Raw genomic sequence first — 9670 nt, forward strand, 5'->3', positions numbered from 1 at the left:
CTAACTGATACCCAGCCCATTTCCGGCTAGTGATCCCAGAGAAACCAAGATCCCAAAACCACAATCCTGGAAGCGAGTGCCCCTGCTTCCTGGCCAACCCTCCTCTATATACTGAGCATGACATTGTATGGTATGGAATATTCCGTTGGCCAATTTGGGTCTGTTGCTCTGGTTCTGCTTTCTCCCAGCTTCTTGTACACCCACATATGGGCAGGACAGGGGAAGCTGAAAAGTCCTTAATTTCTTAGCAATAACTGAAAACATCAGTGTATTATCAACATTCTTCTCACACCAAATCCCATACTGAATCCAAAACACAGCACTATTCTATCTACTAAGAAGAGAAATGGGCTCTATCCCAGCCAAAACAAAGACAGAGTGACAACAGCCCTTCATTCTCCAACAGGGCCTTCAGAAGACCCAGCTGAGTTGGCATATCTGCCCAGGCAGGTAACAAGGCCATTCCTGAGAAGAAAAGGAGAAATGGAAACTGCTCTGGGTGGCTGATCAAGCCTAGGTTTCACTGCCTGTGCACATCACTCTCACGTGCTATATTCTCATTCAAGACTTGCTGCAGTCTGAACTCCTCATCCCATTTGGATCACACAAGGTATCCTCCATTAGTGACACTTCACAGGCATCTTGCTGTGCATTGCAGCAGTTCTGAGCTACATAATTTATTTTGGAGGCACATTTTGTATATGACTTAGAAAATGGGAGGGAACAGGAATATTGCAACAGTGAACTGTGGAGTGGACAAATACATTCTTGCCCTACAGTTTCTAAGCATTGCACTGCCATCCATTGTTTCAAAACTGTTTTCTCTCCCATAATTATCTTCAAAAGAGAAGGCTGATCCAAAGTGTTGTTGGTTTGTTGGTTTTTTTTCAGGGTGGTTCATTGATTTCCATTTTTAATAATAAAGGTGAATAAACAAAGGAAAAGAAAAAAACATGACAATATATTACCTACCACTTAAAATAGAACACGCATATGTGCCACAGCACACTTCATCTGTGGACATCAAAGTGTCTCACAGAGGTCATAATCCTCATTTCAAAGATGAGGAAACAGAGGTGCTAAGAGGGAAAGTGGCTTAGCAGGTCAGTGGCAAAGTGGGGCAAGAGTCTCCTGAGCCTGTACTGCAGGCAGAGATGAGGGTGCAGAGGAGAACAAACCTGTCCTCAACTAAAACAGGTCCCAAGTGCAGTGAAGGCACAGCGAGACTGCAGGGAGAGCAGCAAACCATGCCACAAGCCATGGAGCCAGCGAAGCCTGGTTTCCTTCTGGTTTGTGTCTGAAGGGTAGTTGGGGAATTATCTGATACTGGCCTTTAATGGTGCAATCATGGGGTGGCACTGTGGCCTTTCCCTCACGAAGGGCACTGGTAAAGTCTGACTCCTCAGCTTTGTTGTCTGTTTTTCAGAAAGTTTTGGGTACTTGAGAATTTTGGAGCTTTTGTGTCAGGTGTGATCATGGTGAGCCAGTGGAGTCACAGAGAACATGTCCTTGCGTGCACACACACAGACATGTTTGTCTTGATATTGTAATATAGGGGGTACTTTATCCTATGGAACTATTCAATCAGTCAACATTTTAATATTGTAGATCTGCAGTTTTGAACTTTTTTTCTCTGTAACAGAGTTCTGAAGGTGGATAAAGGGTGGTACAGTGAGGATGTTCATGATGTTCGTTCAGTAGCCACTATTATTTAATCTTACAGAAATATGCTTCCCAAGGGGAGACACAAAATTGGACTTCTAACTCTGTAGATGCATGTTATTTGAGCCCTGAGTGACTTGCTATGAAGTGAGACTCATCTAGGTTATTCATTTGATGAATAACTTGAGTGAGAAGACTTTCTTATGCCTGCAGCCATGCTGCCTTGGGTCATGGTCCTGTCATATCTCATTACCGAGAGAGAGGTTGAATGGGAGTTTTGGTGTGAAATTCTGAAGTAGTGATTTTCAAGCTTTCTTGATTTGACAACTCTGAAAATACTTTGGGAGGTTGTTCAGCCTCCTTGATGGTAAATTGAAACCTACTGATAAGAGGTTGGTTTTCTTAGCTTTAACGGACCCGTTAAAGGAAGGCCATGGATGCCACAGGTCTGCTGGCCAAAAGTTGAAAACAATTGCTCTGAAGAACACCCCTGGTATTTCAGAGTGCTTCTCACGGTTCAAGAGAGAGCATATTTCCCTCTGAGGAACAGAAGACAGCCACTCCATGAGTCTATAGGGTTTCATGGCATGATGTGGCTATGAGTTAACTGAAGATCTTGGAGTGTTTTTCATTAAAGCATTTGCCTCTGAAAGGTAAACACAATTTGGGGGATTCTCCCTCTCTTACTCATATTGTTGGAAGCAGCAAAATCAATAGGAGCCAGGACCCAAGATCCTGTCTCTCTCTGTAGGAGAGCATCCATGCTCTGGTTGTGCCTGCATGCAGACGTCTGTCTGGGCTCACCCCTCATGTCTGTATGTGTGCAGGGTGCTGTTGGCCCTGCTGTCCTCGGGAGGTCAGCTCTTGGCTCAGGGAACAGACTGTTGACCTTTGTTGCACTCTGTGCTACACAACTGGTAACTACTAATCATGATAACTGCTTTGAAATGGCTTGCAGTGTAACCTTCTGATTAACAATGCATCACTGTCTGCTTTCTGCTTCTTCAAACGAGAGTTACAAAAGATGGGTAGTAGGGGTAAGTTGTCTAGCTTGACATTCACCCTCTTTGACCTTCAACTCTTTGTTCTTGATGAAGTCCATGTTACCCATCAATTAAAAAGACACAGCATTGTGTTCTTAGCCCACAGGAGGGTTGTGAGGGTTTTAATAATAAACTCTTCTAGATCATCAAGTGAAATGTGCTATATAAATGCAGATTAATGTTACCAGAAAGCCTGCAGGTTCTTTAACTTGTGTGTCTCTTCTGTGGTGTCTGCCAGCAGACCTGAATACATTTGCTGCTCAGATTACTAATCTCAGATGTAATATATCAACTGAACAGACTTTTGTTCCTTATGTTTTACATATTATAGTGCATTGTATCATGCAACCTATGGTAATACTGTTTAGCATCTCTGTTATTAGAGCATCTCTTCATTCTTTTGTTGTTACAGGTCCCAGAGGTATCGTGTATGGGCAGACCTCAAAGACCTAGTAGTACTTCAGTTTTCCAGATAGGAAAACTGAGGCCCATTTTCCAAGAAAAAACTCTTGAGCCAGTGGTGTAGAAACTGGGTTGTCTTCTACCTCTCACATGCTTTCTCTCCAAGCACTGAGAAACTGCTTTCAAAAGCACTGAAGACTATAAATTACAGGACCTAGACATGGAGTTTTCAAGTGAAAGTACGTTTGCTAAACAGAATTTTTTCTCCCTTCGTGTGCTGTTAGAGACATTGCCACTGGGAGCTGCAGTGGGTGAGATTCTGTGTGTCTGGTTACCCTTGGCATGATGATTTATCTGAAGGGGGAAGCCCTCACCGATTAGCAATGACTCCTATTCTACTGGTTGGATATTGAATGTTTTGCATCCCCAGGTGCTTTACTAATATTCTTCTCTTAACACTGAGCCTTTTCGCTGTTTACCAGTATGTTCCTCAGAGAAGCAAGGCTTTACAGGCTGCTGTTCAAAGAGAGTTATTTGGAGAACATACACAAATGGTGGTGGAGAAGGGATATCTGAAGATCCCTCTTCTTCACACCTTACTAGGAAAATACCCTTATTGCTGGGCTAGGTGGTCATGGTCGTCCATCTTTTCTTTCATGAACTTAACATTCTTCTCTGCTCAGTGGTCTGATGTCAAGAAGAGCCAAGAAATATTCGCTCCCTCCAGCCAATGAGGGTGCTTCAAAAGGAGGAGTTGACTTGATCTCTGTTAGACTGAAGATGGAAATTCCATGTCTGCCTTGCCTTTGGTGAGTGTCCTGGTCCCCTTTGGCTGATGCATGGCAGTGTGAGAGGTAAAGCAAGGAAAAATCCTCTTTTGTGCCCACATACTGGTGGGATTCAAAATCCACCTCAAGGAGGCAGGGGACTAAATTCCTAAGTTTTCTTATTGGCTATTTTAGATGTTAATTGCAACTACCTAGCAATTATGGCACCTCATATTGGAGGTGTAGCTGAATAGCTGGGTTTGGGCATTTCACTGCTGGAACCAGGCACCTGAAAGGGAGGTGTAGGAGTTGCTGTCACCACACCTAAACCCTTTCCCATTCTGGGGCCAGAGTGCCCAAGGTGAGTAATTGTTATTGATGGAGGAGCCGCCTCGTTTGTCCACGGAATAAATAAAGCAAGATTTTCCAGCTGTTCCCTCCTCCAAGTCTCTCCCAGCTCCTTCCAACTTCCCTACATCACTCCCTTTTCCTAATCTCCCCATCTTTTCTCTGTGGCTTCCTCCTGCAGTTTCAGCTCTGGCAGGCAACTCCCAAGGTGGTATGGACTTCCCAACTGGCAAGAGCTTTCCAAGGGCAAGCTGAACATCCCGAATGGTTACCTGTACAACCCTCTTCCCGAAATCATCTGTGTCAAAAAGTGATGTTTTTGCCTTGTGTTGCAATGATAATATTTAATTGTTAGTTAAATATGGAGGTCACCAGCCACTCCTAATCCTAAAGAAGCACTATGCCTTTTAAGTGAGCAGTGCTGGAGGGCAAGGGCATTTACTGACCATCTGCAGAAGAGCTGATCTTTCCATTTGCCCTTGAAAGCAAAGGTTGCCTTTTTTTCCCCGAGTCAGTGATGTGAACAGCAAGTTAGGGTTCTGCTAGGGTCCTGGTACTGAGGTGCCCATGTTGCCTGCCACTTGTTTCAGTAATTGCAATGATTTCAGCATCCTTATGAGAAACAATTCAGACAATCCATGGATCTTTCCAAGAAATCAGCATGAGGAGACACACTGTGGTGGTGAAATTCTCACCCCTCCCTGCCCTCCTTGTTGGGCTGCTTGGTGCCAGGTGTGATTCCATCCACATTCCCCCAAGCCATACACCAATCCGTGGAGATAAGGACTGATAACCTTGAGGAGCCTGGCTCCTGCCCCCCCCAGTTGCTTGGAAAAGGTTATAATGGCCCATCATCTCCTGATGGCCTGACACACCTGTGCCCCGGATGTGATCAGATGGAACAAGAACAGGGTTGCATGTTATTCAGATTCTTGTGCAACTGCCCGAAGGCACCAGATAGTATTTGACAAAAGTCAATTCTCTTGGATCCTATAAACTGCGACCACCAGAGAGACCCTTTGAGCTCTCCTGGATTGCAGCGGGCCTGTGACCAGCATCTCCCCTGAGCTGGGACGCCTCTCAGGTACCAAAACCCTTAAGGTGTCGTCTGCTCCAGACGGAAGGCCAGGGCGAAGTCCACCCGCTCGAGTCTCAATTATCGCCCGTTAAGGAATGCCAAGACATTGTGAGTATTTGCTCTAAACTCGAGAGGGAAATTTTCTTTGAGCTAGCTTCTATTTCACCTGTTTATTGGGGTGTGTGTGTGGGGGGGTGGGTATGTACCCTTACCCATGTTCCTGTGTGCTTGTCCCTTTTGTGTTCATTTTACCGAATCCAAACCCCTTTGTTTCTGTATGTATATGTCTGGTTTGTGTATGCGCATGTACATATGTGTATAAATTAAGGTACCGTTAAGTAAGTTAGAGTGAATATTGTCATTTTAGAACCTGAATAAGTCACTTTTCTTTCTGAGTTATTTTGTATTGACAAATAGTTGTTAGTTATTAATAAAAATTATTTTTCTAAATCATTACCGTGTCAATACTTTCATCCGCGACACACACCAAAACCCATTTTGAAAGCAGTACACTAGTTAAACGGACAGGCCCTGTGAACATTCTGGGTCAATATACAATAACAACAGTGCTGTACAAAGCTTTTATTCCATCGTAGCAGCTCTATCACATTGATTTGTGCCAGAGAATAGCTGAGTAGCTTTTTTATATGTAAATCCGCTTCCTAACCTGGCAGGCTTTACACCACAAAAGTGTCAGTGAGATATTGGTGCTTATTTCTTCCAGGTGTTCTGACAGGGATATGTATCCGGACTTCTTTTCTGAGGGTACAGCTCCTTTAGAAATGCTTTTTGTGGGAGAGCTTTACTCGGAGAAAGAGTTATTTTTAATGACAGTTTTATGCCATTCAAATGTTAAAGTCTTTGCATAGCAGAGGCACATGTGGTTATTCTAGCATAAAAATGCATATGTTTGCATGGTTCTGGGAATTGGTATAAATTATGCCAGCATGAACATGGTTTTTGTTTATATGTTGGGAAAGCTGGTACTGTAATTGAATATAACTCTAAACAAAATGAGCCTGGTGCTATTATTCATTCACAGGCCACCCAGTTGAAATATATCCTCACCATCACCATATCAATAAGGGCAGCTGTGAGGGGTCAAGTGAGTCAGAACCAGACTCATCCCACCACCTTCAGCTTTCCAACTCCTGCACCAAAACCTTGATAGCAGAGACCCTCTGTATAAAGGAATTTAGGATGGGATGAACCATGGTCTACAATAACCTCTTTCTATCTGCTGGGTTATAAAGGACCACAGATCTGCCACTCACAGTATAAATATCCAGTATCGGCTAGATAAATCCCACGTTTGAGCCCTGAGATCCTCAGTAGGTCTCCAGACTGCCAGTCTCACCTCCCACTCACCTGGGCACAGGGCCCACTGCAGGTATACGGCACCAGTCCCTGCTCAGGCTGCTGTCATTAAAAACAGCTTTATTATCTGATAGGTACCAACAGAATATAACCCCTGACACAGAAGGCTCCTGCCCTGAGGATGTTTTCCGGTAAACAGATGGCAAGCAGAAAACATGCCAGAAAAGCTCTGCCTTGGAAGGCTTGTGATTCCTTTCCCCTTCAGATGTAGCATCACTGCTGGCTGATGCAGGCTTCAGTTACAGAAGGGGTTTTCAAGGCTAAGGCAGTGTGGAAAGCCTGCAAGGGAAACCAAGGGAGGGAAAAAGATCCAACCAATTAGTATTCACCAGTGGGGATTTTATTACAGCCCATCCCTCTCTTACTGCTTAGCACACAGTACCTATACACCATGTAGGAGAGCAGCTCTGCCCAGGGAGACAGCATCCACACAAGCTGGAGAAGGGGTGGGGGACAGCACATGCTCAGCTTAATTTTACAGACTTGAAACAGATTTTGCCAGCTGACATCATGACTTGTACAAGGTTGGTGGGGATGTCAGCGGCAGAGGCGGTAATTAAACCCCCGGCATTCCAGCCAGAGGCACGGTCATGTCCTGCTTTGTCTGAAGCAGAGTTGGTCTGACACAGCAGAAGCCTTACATAACTAGACCAGATTTTTCATTTTTGGAGCAACAGTCTGAGAAGAACTACATATGAAGGATTTTTCACTATTTATAAGCTGGAGAACGAGCATACCTCTGTCCCCTCCTGTCTCACACTTCATTAGGTGACATGCACATCGGGGGAACAAGGGCTCGTCTTCCAGCTAAGTATGCAATGCTTTTGCTTGCATTCCCTCTTGTTTTGTGTTGGGATAGCAAAGGTTTGCACTGGCATGCAAGACATCTTCTTATTGCTCATCTACAACCACAGTCATATTTCAGAAGCATTTTGGCACATTGCCCTGCTGGCAGCCAATGACTGCAGTAGCAGCTTCTCTGGCTGAAATGTTTTTCTTGCAATGCATTAGCCCATCTCTGTTATTGCACAAGCTTTTCTTTTTTCCTCTCATCTCTTTTGGCCATATCAGAAAGTTTGAACTCTTTTCAAAGGATCTTTAATCTTTTTCAACATTTGGAGTGGTCTCAAATAAACACTCTGTTAGGGAAAAACTTAATGGGAAGGACTTAGTGTGTTTCTTGGCTTCTTATTCCAGCTGACACAATCTCTTGCAGATGCAGGATTACAATAGCAACAGTGCAGCAATATGCTTTACAATAGCATGGTGCATGCAAACCATGTTTTTTTGTAGTGGGAAGAATCACCCTGATGTACTTACCAGCCCCTGATGTGTTCATTGCCTATATATGAGAGGGCTTCCCTTGTAGACATACTCACCGTGTGGTTTCCTGGAAAATAGAGGCTTAAAACTGATAGGCATTTTCTATGACCATTGAATAACACTTAAAACCATGGGATAATTAAGGTTGAATGCTTTAATTCATTGGTTACCTTTTCAGGTAAAACTATTAATTCAACCAGAGTAAGGACAATAGATGACTACCTGTGAGTTCATCAGCCGTAAATCTAGGGTGTAAAGTAAAATAAACACATCATAACATTTCTGCCCTGTTTCTTCCCACCTATTCTTTAGACTATTCATCTATTTTGGGAAACTCATTAGTTCAAGACTTTAAAATCACAGACTACACACGAAGAGCAAGTACGATACGTACATGGAGAGGACTGAGGTCTTGGTCTAAAGCAGGGGTGGGAAAGGCAAGACGTTGGCATCCTTGGTGAGGAATGAAGCAAGCTAGAGAGTAGTAAGCTGGAGGTGTGGGGGGGTGCATGCGTGTTCTGGGAATCACTACCCAGCTTCAAAGCACTTATGCATATACTTGCCTGTAATTATGTATTTAAACCCAGACCCAAAGCAGTTAAATACCTGCACAAACGTAAAACTTGTGTCACCTAAACATGTGGCTCCGTGCATTGCTGAATGAAAGCCTCCAGAGTGAGGTGAGTTGTGCCAAGAGGATTTCTGTCTTCAGGCTTACACTGGCTGAGGCCAGCATGTCAGAGCTGGACTATTTTGGAGAAACTCAGCTAGGAATGTCAAAGTCTGTCAAATCGGTGTCCAATTAACACCTTTAATCTTACTATCTCAAGCCTTTTATCTTCAAATTTTCTTGGCTGTTTGTTTGTTTTCTTTACATCTGTTTACATATACGGAACTGAGAGTTTTTCTGGAAATGCTGGTATGGCTTTTAACTGTAAAAATGATTCACTGAGAATAATTAATTCAAAGATCTTGGCATCTCTTCCTTGTAATCTGTTGGTGGATATTCTGTGATTTTCTTGGAAGGTTTTTCCCCCTGAATGTGCATGTTTACACTCACACCCACATAGACTCACACACATTTGCAAATGCAGACACTTCCCTCTTCTTCTTTTGGAGCTTTTAAGTTCTGGAGCAGTACATCTGATCTGTATGATTAACCCTTTCTGCTATGTATTGCCTTTATTTGTGTCCAAAAGCATGACATAGGTTTTTGTCGACACCATAAACCCCTCTAAACTTCCAGCACAGAGCAGGCACACACAAACCACGCTTCCAGAAAGGTCTGTGCTCTGTGCTAATGCCTGCAATTGTTCAGGCTCCGTCTGGGAGACTGCTGGCTGGCCTGGGTCAAACCAGGCATTTTTCTAAGGAATTAAACAGCACAGATCTTCTCCCAGGGCCCAGGATTGTTCCCCGGTGTTAATTTATTAAATATTGTTGCTGATAGAGAGGTTATAGCTTGCTCACACTTCAGTATCTATTAGCAGCAGAAGCAGTGAGTTCTGTCTCAGAATTTGTAAGTCCTTGGGTGTATAATTTATGTAGAAAATTAAGCCCAGACCTTGCAGTCTGTGAAACAAGCTCATACAGACCATAAGGGGTAAGATTTCCCCACTGGCCCTGTACATGAAACTTCTCATGAAACTTGGAGTGGCTCATCACTGTAA

Source organism: Athene cunicularia (assembly GCF_003259725.1).
Source record: "Athene cunicularia isolate RWA chromosome 3 unlocalized genomic scaffold, athCun1 chr3_part1, whole genome shotgun sequence".
NCBI lineage: Eukaryota > Metazoa > Chordata > Aves > Strigiformes > Strigidae > Athene > Athene cunicularia.